We start from the raw sequence: 13415 nt of genomic DNA on the forward strand, positions 1-13415 counted from the left end.
TGGGGCCAGCGAGGCCGGCATCGGAGCCTGCCTTGAGGCAAGGCCGGTACTGGGGCCTCTGAGGCCAGGATAAGAGCCTGTCAAGGGGTTAGGCCAGTGCTGGGGCCAGTGAGGCCGGCATCGGAGCCTGCCGTGAGGCATGACCAGTGTTGGGGCCTCCGAGGCCGGGATTGGAATCCTGCCAAGGGGTTAGACAGGTGCAGGGGCCAATGGCCAGCATCGGAGCCTGGCGTGAGGCAAGTTCACTCCTGCGGCCTCCAAAGTCGGGACCAAAGCCAGCTTAGGGGTTTGACCGGTTCAGGGGCCAGCGAGACCAGAACTGGGTCCTCCCATGAGGCAAGGCCGCTGCTTGAGCCAGCGAGGTCTGGATCAGTCCACTGAGTAACCAGGCCACTACTGGGACCATCAAGAGTGGGATTGGTACTTGCAACGCAGCATGCACAGAGAAATATCGCAGAAAATATAAATCAGACGCTTCTCTTAATCAGCAATAACTAGGAGGAAAAGGGCAACAGGAAGAGGTTGAGCTATAGAAAGGGCCCTATAGTGAAGCAACTAATGTGACCAATCAGAGGGTATGTAATACTGGAGGACAGAGCCTCTTTAAAACGCAGGAGGTACATAAACAAATGTATCAAAGTAAATCACCAAAGAAGTGTGGGATGGAGGGAGGGGGAGGGAATGGGACGGGGGCTGGAGGAGGGCTAATTGGATGATGTGTGCTTGTATATCCTCTCAAGTCTTGTACTCCAATGTGATTGATATATGACTACAATGCACCAATTTAAAAAATAAATTAATTAAAAAAATGTACTCAACATAAAAAATAATAATAAAAAAATAAAAAATAAAAACAAATAAATAAAAAGGGCTGGAGGTATAGCTCAGAGGTAGGATTAGGGTTAGAATGTCTCTGAGTTCAATTCCCAGTACCAAGAAAAGAAAAATCCTGTACCCAATATAGCCATATTCACTTCAAATAAGCAAACCACTATCCCTATTCTCAGCTCCAGTGCAGTGCAGTGGTGCTGAAGTTTTGCCTGGAGGGGGTGGCAGGTCCTAATGTCTGAGAGTTCTGCTAGAGATGATGGACTTTGTTTTAAAGAAAATGGGGGAAACTTTTATTCTTTTATTCTTAAGAGAATTGTCAAAAATAGTGAAGATAATAAATCCCACTATTATGTAGAGTTATAAAAAATTTTAATAGATACTTTGATGGCTAGCAACTGAGAAAGACTGGTAACTCTACGAAACTTGTAATTATAGTAAAAATGACAGACCAGTCAGAATATTAACAGAGAGAATCTGGGGAAGAAACAGCCAAAGAAAACCCTCCCAGGATCACACTCACCACATGGACCCAGGTTTCTTTACTAAGACATTGCCTTTATACTTTACTTCTTTAAGTATGTTTTACTTGGTTTTTAAGTCATACTTAAATTAATTACTTGTCTTTGTATTTGTCCCATTATGTCATATACAAAGCACGTTTCAGTTTGTTTCACTGGTTTCATTACTGGTGATGATAATTAGACCACTTGGGTATGGTATTGTCCTTCAGACCCCTACACTAACATTATCTTTTCTTCTTTGTAAATAATGCTAAAACTGTCCCATAATTGGTCAGTGGGAGCCTGTTTGAGTCAGTTTGTATGTACTTTTGCCTTGTTTCCCTAGTCTTTGAGCACTTCATTTCTTCCACAAAATATCCCAGACTCATCTGAATTCTTTCTCCCTGCCCTACACCTGGACTCAGCCATTTCTTCAAGAACATACCTTGGAGAGCTTCTAGTACTATATAGGGAGCTCAGTTCTAGTTGTAGGGTGCTTGCCTAGTGTGCACAAAGCCCTGGGTTCCATCTCCAGCACTTTAAATTTATTTTAAAGAAGGAAAAAAGAATAAAAATAAAATCAAATAAATAAAAGTAACATGAAAAGTTTTTAAAGAACTTCCAGGATGATGGCAACTGAACAAAGCAGTACATATTAGTGCTGATGATACCCAATCTCTATTACATGAAAACAGCATCTTGACAAAAGAAAGAAACAACATAAATTTGAACAGAGTACCAAAAATTGGAAGTCAGTAGAAACAAGCCTAGAAAGCAGATCAGAGAGCAGAAAAGTACCCCACCATCTTCCAACTGTTGCAGCAGTGAGGGCCAACTAGTGCCTCACCATGCTGGGACTGCCAGTACTGCTACTTCCAGAAATGAAAAAATCCCAAAACTTGAAGTAAGAAGCTGCAGCTCATTGGAATTGTAAGCAGTCATATCCTTCTGTCTAGAACACAGCTATGACTTGCAGAACTGGGACTCACCATGTCCTGTAGAGATCCAGAGCAGAGCGAACAGAACCATAAGTGAACCAGCCGTCCCTGTGTGAGACTACCCAGCACAGTCATGGGGACTCAAAGAGCAAGTGATAGACTCACAGAGTCTGAGACTTCATGATTCACCCTGGTAAAGATGGAGGTAGAATCTGTTGTCAGACATTGTAGAGGCACAAATTAGCAGACAACCTTCAGAGGCAATCAGGCAAAAAGGCTCACAATACCCAGGGCTCAGAACCCTAGTAGGACATCCAGAGGTCACCACAGATTTTTCATTCATGGTGACCGGGGAGAATTCAGACCAACCCAGGCCTAGCTGTGGAGAATGGGGACTTCTTCTTACACACTGGGTCTGGTTCCAACAGCACCAGCTACCTATGCAGGCAAAGAGAGATGTGAGCTCAGCATCAGTGGAAAGCATGGAGAACTGCGCTTAAATTAGATCCAGCCCCAACGATACTGGCCACTTGCGTAGACTGAGCGAGTCTCAGAGACAAGTCTTCTGTGATACCTCAGAGACTAAAGCTTGCAGCAGGAAGTGAGCCAGTGGCACTCAGAGCCTGCACAAAGAGAGACACCAGGCCAGGATCCCAATTATCGAAGGAGACCAAAATGCAGGGCTATAAACTAACATCATTATTATAGGTTTCAAAGCAAATGAGTGTTTGGAACATGCTCAAAAACCTATTATAGAATGTGAACCTTAAATAGCTGGAAGAATTCAAACAGACCCAGGAGAACTACAGGGGCCAAGTCTGCTCAGTACTCATACATTTTCAGGGTTGTAATATTTTTTTGCTGTTTTTTTGTTGTTATTTGTGTGTGTGTGTGTGTGTGTGTGTGTGTGTGTGTGTGTGTGTGTGCTTGTTTGTTTGATCTCCCCCCCTTTTACAAGCTTCTTCCCTCATATGCATCTGCTCTTTTCTCTTTATCCCTTTGCTTTTTCTTTCTTTTTCTTTTCTTTGTTTTATATTAAATCAACTGCATGTTATTATACTAAATACTTTACATTGCTTACTAGAATCATACTACATAGTCGCTATCTCTAATCTCTGCTGTATATTACCTTACCAAAATAAACTCTCATTCAATTCAATCCTACCTGCTATTTTACCCTATTCTTGCATTTACAACTTCATCACCTTCTTCCTCACTCAACCTTTACCATTGAATACAACACAACTTGGTTTGTATATGCAACCTGACACTTACACAGTGAGAAAAGCTATCAAAAACAACAAAGATACAAACTTAAGAAACATGAAATTATGAGAAAAAAGAGCAAGAAAACAATGAACCCCCACAACCCCACAATAACATAACTTGCCAACACAGAATTACAGAGATTGCCTGAAAGACAAATCTGAAATTTAACAGTAGAAAATACAATAGGATTTCTGAAAATAATTTAGAGAGATCCTGAAAGAAATAAAGGAACAAATAAACAAATAATCTGACACTCTGAACAGGAATCAGAAAGAGGCTGTGAAGGAAATGAAGGATGCATTATTGAAGTGAAGGCCTCAATACAAACAATAATAGATTAGACCACCTGGAGAATAGAATCTCACTCTTAGAAGAATATCATTCCAAAAATTAATGTATACTCTATAATTGGGAAAAAATTCTACAGCACAAATTGGACATTGAAGAGATATGGGCCCATCTTAAAAGATATAACCTAGGAGTAATAGGCATAGGAATGGGAATAGAAGGTGAAACTAAAGGGTTCAACAAGCTTTTATTTTTTTATCTTTTTATTAGTGCATTGTCATGCATCTTAATGGGGTGCAAGATAGTGGAGCCTAAATGCACACATCACCCAATTAGCCCTTTCCCAATACTGGCCACCGGCATAGATTGAGCGAGTCTCAGAGACAAGTCTTCTGTGAGAGCTCAGAGACTAAAGCTTGCAGCAGGAAGTGAGCCAGTGGCATTCAGTGCCTGAACATCACTCAATTTCCTTCCCCAATTTCCACCCCATTTCTTCCCCCTCCCTCCTCATGTTTGGCTTAGTGATTGACTTTAATATATTTGTTAATGTACATCGTGCACATTAGAGAATTTTCCTCTTCCTGCCTCCCATCCCCTCAGTTAGGTACATCTATAATATCTCCTTCTTCATCTAGCATTCCTCCTATGATCCATTTTCTCCCTAGCTTCCACATATTAGGAACAGCATCCAATTTCTTATTTTTTGTGACTGACTAATCTTACTTAGCATAATGTTCTCCAGTTCCATTCATTTCCCTGTAAATGACATAAAACTACCAAGCTAATGCATGCGTACAATTCAAAATTGCCAAACTATGGAACCAGCCAAGATGTCCATCAAAGATGAATGGATTATGGAACTATGGGATATGTACACAATGGAATTTTACTCATCCATAAAGAGCAACAAAATTATATAATGTGTGGGGAAATGGATGAAACTGGAGAACATTATGCTAAGTGAGATTAGTCAGTCACAAAAAGTAAAAAAAAAAAAAAAAAAAAAAACTGCATGTTCTCCCTAATAGGCAGAAGCTAGGGAGAAAAAGAGTCATAGGAGGAACTCTAGACCAAAAAAAAAGAAAAAGAAAAAGAAAAAGAAAGAAAAGAAAACAGAGATGAGCAAATAAGTTGACCTAACTTAGGGGGATGGGAGGGGGAAGAGAAATTCACTAATATACATGATATATATTTACAAACATATCAAAGTAAACACTAAGCCAAATATGAGAAGGAGGGAGAGGGAGGAAATGGGTGCGAATTGGGGAAGGGCTAAATGAGTGATGTGTAGATGTATGCTTCTACCATCTTGTACCCCTTTAATAGTTTTTTTTTAAAAAAAGGGACATGATAGACTGGGCGTGGTGGTGCACACTTATAATCCCAGCACTTGTGAACCTCAGACAGGAGTATTGCACAGGTTCAAAGGTAACCTAAGCTACTTAGTGAGGCTCTCAGCAACTTATATCCTGCTTCTAAATAAAATATAAAACAGGTCTGGGTGTATAGCCCAGAGGTAGAAAAGCCCCTGGGTTCCACCCCCAGTACCAAAAAAAAAAAGACATGATAACAAGTATTGGTGAGAATGTGGAGAAATTGGAACTCTCATACACTATTGGTAATGAAAAGTGGTACAGCCATTGTGTAGAACAATAATATATTACTTGGCAATTTGAACAAACTTGCAGTTCATCAAAAAGTGAAGTGTATATACTACAAAGCCATTGTAATAAAAACAGCATGGTACTGGCACAAAAACAGATACATAGACCAATGCAGCAGAATAGAAGACCCAGAAACAAATCCACACACTTTCAGCCAATTGATTTTTGACAAAGGGGCCAAAAACATACACTAGAAAAAAGATAGCCTGTTCAACAAATGGTGTTGGCAAAACTAGTTAACCATGTACAGAAAATTGGAAATTAATCCCACTTTCTCACCCTGTACAAGAGTAAATTCAAGATGGATCAAATACTTGGAAATCATTTATTTATTTATTTTGATGGTACTGGGGATGGAACCCTTCTACCTCTGGGATACACTTCCAGACAATTTTATATTTTATTTGGAAACAGGGTCTCTTAAGCCAGTGAGGCTGGCTTTGAACCTGCACAATCCTCCTGTCTTTGTCTCCAAAGTGCAGTGATTACAAGGATGTGCCATCATGCTGAGCTTCTTCTATTTTTTATTTTTATTTTGAAACAAATTCTCATTAGATTCACAACAGTCTCACTACTTGCTGAGGCTGTCCACAAACCTGCAATCCTCTTGTCTCAGTCTCCAAAGTACTGGCATTACAAGAATTCACCACCAACCTGGCCTCTATCTTTTTTCTTCTGCTATTTGTATTGCATTTTAGTAAAATCTTTTATATTTAAGTCTACTGATTATTTCTTCTGACATTCAGAATCTTCCTTGAGCATATATAACATTTTTACTTTCAGTTATTACATATATCAACTTAAGAATCACTTAATAAAAAGCATGGAGGCACACACATATATTCCCAATACTTGAAAATCGGGGACAGGAGGATTGCAGGTTTGAAGCCAGCCTCAGCAATTTAGCAAGGCCCTTAGCAATTCAACAGGACCATGTTTCAAAATAAAAATAAAATAGGACTGAGTGTTGCTTAAAGGTAGAAGACCCCTGGGCTCAATCCCCAGTGCCAAAATAAAAATTTCCAATTGAGAGCTCAAAGGTAAAGGGCTTGCCTTGCATGCATGTTGTCATGAGTTTGATCTCCAACATGAAAAAATTGACCATTTTTATCATTTCTGTCTTCTTATGGAGACTATGTCTCTAAATTGCTGTCTTATTTGGATTTGATTCTTTCAACATGCCTTCCTTTATTTTGTTGCACAATTTGATTATTTCTGTGGCTAAATCCCAACATCAGAGATATTCAGGTATGTTTTTCATTTATGTGTATTTTTCAGGGTATAGGTCACACATTCAAATGTATTTGTATGTCTTGTGATTACTATTTGTGAAAATTTAATATTTTAGTTTTGTAGCCATTCTATATTCTCATATTTTTTTACTGAAGGCTGTCCCTGTTTTGCTTACTTGTTTCTTTATTTCTTCATTTAGCAGCTTGCCTTGGCTTATTCTGTTAAAAATGTCAGCTCTACATTGTTCAAATGTGTTATGTCTGATGACACTTATGGCTTTGCTCAGTTATTTTTTATATTTCTGTGTTTATTTTTTATTTATATTTGTATCGGTGCATTGTAGTCATACATCCTAATGGTGGAGACATACATGCACACATCACCCAATTAGCCCTAACCCAAACCCCACCCCATTCCCTCCTCATCCCTCCTTGCTATGCTTACTTAGTGATTGACTATGATATATTTGTTTAAGTACAGCATGGGCTTTGGAGAGTTTCCATCTTCCTGCCTCCGATTCCCTCACTTAGGTCACCTTATTTACTCCTCTATAGAATCTCCTTCTTTACCTAGAGTTCCTTCTATAACCCATTTCTCTCTAGCTTTTGCATATTAGAGAAAGCACCTGATTTCTTATTTTATGTGACTGACTAATCTCACTTAACATAATGTCCTCAAGATCCATCCATTTCCCTGAAAATACCACAATTGTATTTTTTATGCCTAAGTAAATTGCATTGTGTACATATCCCACAGTTTTGTAATCCATTCATCTGTTGATGGACATCTTGGCTGGTTCCATAGTTTGGCTATGGTGAATTGTGCAGCTATGAACATAGATACACATGCATTAGTTTGGTAGTTTGGTTTACTTTTTTAGGGTAGATACCCAACAGTGGTATTGCTGGATCAAATGTTAAGTTCATTCCCATTCTTCTGAGGATTCTCCATACTGTTTTCCAAAGTGGTTGCACTAATTTACAATCCCACCAACAATATTTTATAATTCCCACTTCTCCACAACCTCACTAGCATTTGTTGTTGTCTGTGTTTTCAATGATTGCCATTCTAAATGGAGTTAGGTGAAATCTCAGGGTAGTTTTGATTTGCATCTCTCTGATTGCAAATGATGTTGAGCATCTTTTCATGCATTTATTGGCCATTTAAATTTTTTCTTTCATGAAGTGTCTGTTTAGTTCATTTGCCCATTCTTTCCTTGGGGTGTTTTCTTCTTAGTGTTGAGTTTCTTGAGTTCTCTGTATATTCTGTATATTAGTCCTCTATCAGAGGAGTAGGTAGCAAAAATATTCTCCTATTCTGTTGGCTCTCGGTTGAGGTGCTTGACAGTTTCCTTCAAAGTACAGAAGCTCTTCAGTTTCATGATTTTCCACATATTGATTTAACTTTTAGTTTCTTGTGCCTTTGGGGTCTTTTTGTGAAAGCTTTTATCTCTGCCTATGTGTTGCAGTGTTGGACCTATGCCCTCTTCAAGGAACCTCAAGGTCTCTGGTCTAATTTCCAAGTCTTTCATCCATCTTGAATTGACTCTTGTGCAGGGTGAGAATTTGGGTTTAATTTCCAATTTTCTGCATATGGTTAAAAAGTTTTGCCAACACCCTTTGTTGAAGAGGCTATCTTTTTTCCAGTGTATGTTTTGGGCCCCTTTGTCAAATATCAATTGGCTATAAGTGTGTGGATTTATTCCTGAGACTTCTATCCTGCTCCATTGGAGTATGTATCTGTTTTTGTGCCAGTACCATGCTGTTTTTATTACTATAGCATTGTAGTATAGTTTAAAGTCAGTTATTGTGATTCCTCCTGCATGGTTTCTGATGCTGAGAATTACTTTGGCTACTCTGGGTATTTTGTTGTTCCAAATGAACTTAAGAACTGATTTTCTATGCCTATGAAAAATGATCTTGGTAATTTAATGTGTATTGCATTAAATCTGTAGATAACTTTTGGAAGTATGACCATTTTGATGATACTTATTCTACATATTCATGAACATGGAAGATCTTACCATCTTCTAAGATCTTCTTCGATTTCTTTTTTTCAATGCTTTATAATTTTCTTTGTGGAGGTCTTTTACTTCCTTGGTTAAGTTTATTTCTATGTATTTTATTTTTTTGTGGGAGATCCTGAGTGAAAGTGATTTCTGAATTTCTTTTTCAGAAAAGCTTCTGATTTTTTAAGATTGATTTAATATCCAGACATTTTGCTGAATTTGTTGATCACTTCTGCCAGCCTTTTGGCTAAGTTTGTTGGGTTTTCTAAATATAATATTATGTCATCTGCAAATACTGAATGTTTGAGTTCTTTTCCTATTTGTACTTCTTTAATTTCCTTTTTTTGCCTAATTACTCTAGCTTGAGTTTCAAGTACTATATTAAAGAGAATTGGTGATAATAGACATCATTGTCTTGTTCCTGTTTTTAGGGGGAATTCTTGAAGTTTTTCCCCATTTAATATGATGTTGGCTGTGGGCCTATTGTAGACTGCGATATTGAGGTATGTTCCTTCTTTTCCAATTCTCTGCAGTGCTTTTATCATAAATGGATGTTGGATTTCATCAAATGCTTTTTCAGCATCTATTGAAATGAATATGTGATTTTTGTCTTTGGTTCTTTTTATATGATGAATTACATGGATTGATTTTCATATCTTGTACCAGCCTTGCATCCCTGAGATGAACCCTACCTAGTCATGGTGTATGATTTTCTTGATGTGATTTTGGATGTGTGTTGATAGTATTTTGTTCAGCAGTTTTGCATCCAAGTTCATCAAAGATATAGGCCTGTACTTTTCCTTCTTGAACTCTATTTTGTTTTGGTATTAATGTGATGTTGGCTTTATAGAATGTGTTTGGGCAGTCCTGTTTTTTTTCTATTTCATGAAATAATTGAAGAGTATCAGAATTAGCTCTTTTATAAAAGTGTTATAAAATTCACTTGGGATACCTATCCATCTGGTGCTGTTTTTTTGTTTTGTTTTGTTTGTTTTTGTTGTTGTTTTTTTTGTTTTGTTTTGTTTTGTTTGGCAGTACTGGGGTTCCTGAAAGCCTTTCTTTTACCTCTGGGCTACACTCCCAGATGTATTTTATATTTTTATTTGGAAATAGGGTCTCTTAAGCCAGCCTGGCTGGCTTCGAACCTGCACGATTCTCCTGTCTCTGCCTCCCAAGGGCGGGGATTACAAGCATACACCACCACGCCCAGCTGGTGCTGGGCTTTTCTTTTATGGTAATCTGTTTATTGCTGTTTCAATATCTTTCATTGCTATTGATTGGTTTAAATTTTCTATATCTTCTTGACTCAGTTTAGGAAGATTGTATTTATCTAGAAAGTTGTCAATTTCCTCCAGATTTTCCTTTTTTTTAGAGTATAGTTTTTCGAAGTAGTTTCTGATAATCCTCTGGATTTCTACACTGTCAGTATTGATAGCTCCTTTTTCATCTCTTATCTTCACAATTTGGGTTGATTCTGTCTGTCTGTCTGTCTCTCTCTCTCTCTCTCTCTCTCTCTCTCTCTCTCTCTCTCTCTCTCTCCCTATCTCTCTCTCTGTCTCTCTCTATATATATCTTGTTCACTTTTTTAAAAAAATCAGCTTTTAGTTTTGTTGATTTTCTGTATTGTTTATTCTCTACTTCAGTGATTTCTGCTCTCATTTTAACAATTTCCTGTCTTCTACTGGAGAAAAGACAGCCTTTTCAATGACTGGTGCTGAAAGAACTGGCTATCCATTTGTAGAAAGATGGAACTTAATTCTTACCTCTTACCATGCACAAAATGGATCAAAGACTTTGAAATTAGACCCGAAACTGTGAAGTTATTAGAGGAGGGCATAGGTTCAACATTCCAACATACAAACACAAACAGTAACTTTCTCAATAAGACTTCTATAGTGCAGGAAATTAGAGCAAGAATTAGCAGGTGAGATGGCTTCAAATTAAAAAGTTTCTTCTCATCAAAGGAAACCATCAAGAAACTAAAGAGAAAGGCTACAGAATGGGAGAAGACCTTTACCAGCCACCACTCTGATAGAGGACTGATACAAAGAGCTCAAAAGAATCTACACTAGCAAAACAAATAACCCAATCAAGAAATGGGCAACTGAAGTGAATAGACACTTCACAAAAGAAGAGATACAAATGAAAAGATGTTCAACATCACTAGCCATCAGGGAGATGCAAATCAAAACTATGCTGAGATTCCATCTAACCCCAGTCAGAGTGGCAAGCATAAAGAAATCAAAGAAAAAATGCTGGTTGGGATGTGAAGAAAGAGGAAGTCTTTTACACTATTGGTGGGAATGCAAACTAGTTCAGCCATTATGGAGATCAGTGTGGTGATTCCTTAGAAAACTGGGAATATATCCACCATATTATCTGGCTATACCACTCCTGGGTATTTTTCCAAAGGAATTAAAATCAGTGAACCAAAGCCAGGCATGGTGTTGCATACTTGTAATCCCAGCACTTGGGAGGCTGAGACAGGAGGATCGCACAGGTTTGAAGGTAGCCTTGACTAATTAGTGAGGCTCTCAGCAACTTAGTGAGACCCTGTTTCCAAATAAAGTATAAAATAGGTCTGAGAGTATAGCCCAGAGGTAAAAAAATGCCCCTGGGGTCCACTTCCAGTACCACACACAAAAAAAAGGAATCAGAGAACTACAGTAACCTATGCATACCCATGTTCATAGAAGCACAATTTGTAATAGCCAAAATATCAAACCAACCTAGGTTTCCATCAGCAAATGAGTGGATTAAAAAATTATGGGAAATACACATAATGGAATTCTACTCAGCTATAAAGAAGAACAAAATCAGGTCATTCACAAAGAGATGGAAAGACCTGGAGAATATTATGTTAAGTAAGAGCAGCCAAGCACAGAAAGAGAAGGGACATATGTTTCCTCTAATATGCCGAAACCAAGGAATATTAGCAATACCAGAGAGACTCCAGATAATGTAGGGGAAACCTCAGCAAAGCTAGAATGGAAGGATAGGAGAGGAAGAAGGCTGAGATTGATTAATGGAGGAGCTACATTCGAATATGTGTAAAAGTATGAATATTGTATGATTATCCTAGACACTCATTTTTGGGAGGGGGAAGAGAAAGAAGGGGGAGAGGACATCAAGCACAGTCTGAATTTATGCATTTTCAATATGTTCCACATAAAAAATAAAGACCATATAAAAGTAAAAAAGTGTCCCAGAGGTTTTGATATGTTGTATCTCTATTTTTGTTTGTTTCTAGAAATTTCTTGATTTCACCTCTTACTTCTATAATCCATTCTTAATTTAGCAGTGTGGTGTTCAGTCTCCACATGTTTATGTGTTTTCTCTGGGTCTTCTTATAGTTGATTTCTAATTTCATTCCATTATGGTCTGAAAAGACACAGGGATGTATGTCACATTTTTTTATTTGCTGGTGCTCACTTTTTGGCCCAGGATGTGATCTATTTTGTAGAAGGTTCTGTGAATAGCTGAGAAAATATGAACTCTGCTGTAGTTAAAGTAAATATTCTTTATGTGTCCAACAGGTCCATTTTATTAATGGTATTCTTTAGGTCTGAGGAATCTTTACTGCCTTTTGTCTAGATCATTCTAAAGCTGTGAGAGGAGTGTTGAAGTCTCCCAGTAGTATTGTATTTATGTGTGATTTAATGTCACAAAGTGTTTGTTTTATGAAAGTAGCTGCACCTATGTTTGGGGCATAAATGTTGATTTTCATTATTTTCTCTTGCTATATTGTTCCTTTAATCACTAAAAATTACCTGCTTTGTATTTTCTAATAAGCATAGGCTTGAAATCTAACTTGTCTGATATCATAGTTGCTATTCCTGCTTATCTTTGAGTTCCATTAGCATGGATTACCTTCCTTCATACCTTTACCTTAAGTTTGTTGCTATCTTTACTTGTAAGGTGTGTTTCTTGCAAGCAGCAGATGGATAGATTCTGGTTTTTAATCCATTTTGCCACTTTATGTCTTTTTGTTGGGGAGTTGAGGCCATTTATATTCAGTGTGATTATTGACATATGATTTTTAATTCCTAACATGTTGAGATTTTACTTCTGTTTGAAATATTGTTTTTCTTTGCTTAGTTGTCTGCTGGATGGAAATTCTTGTTTCTCTGGTTCTGATGTGTATTACTTATTTCTTCTTTGCAGTTAATCTCTTTGAGTATTTTCTCTAGTGCTGGTTTTGAAGACATAAATTCCTTCAGCTTTTGTTTGTTATGGAAGATTTTTATTTCCTTCTCTAATTTAAGAGATAGTTTTACTGGGTTGGAAATTTTTGGCTACAAGTTTTTTTCTTTCAGAGTTTGGAATATTTTACTCCAAGCCTTTCTGGCTTTCATGACCTGGTTTGGGGGATCTGGAGTGACTCTAATTGGTTTGCCAATGAATGTCATAAATGACATTCATGTCATTACTTTTGTTGCCTTTAAGATTCTCTTCTTGGCTTGTACATTGGTCAGTTTTACTACTTTGTGGCATGGAGAACCATTTCTCTGATCTTGTCTAAAGGAGGTTTTATAAGTTTTCAGTAGCTGTGTATCTACTTCTTGCTCAATGTTTGGAAAATTTTCTGCCATTACTTCTTTGAAAAGATTGTTGATCCTTTTGGTTTCAAGTTCTTTTCCCTCCTCTATGCCAATTATTCTTAGGTTAGCTCTGTTAAGATGGG

This window comes from Muscardinus avellanarius (genome assembly GCF_963383645.1).
Source record: "Muscardinus avellanarius genome assembly, chromosome: X".
NCBI lineage: Eukaryota > Metazoa > Chordata > Mammalia > Rodentia > Gliridae > Muscardinus > Muscardinus avellanarius.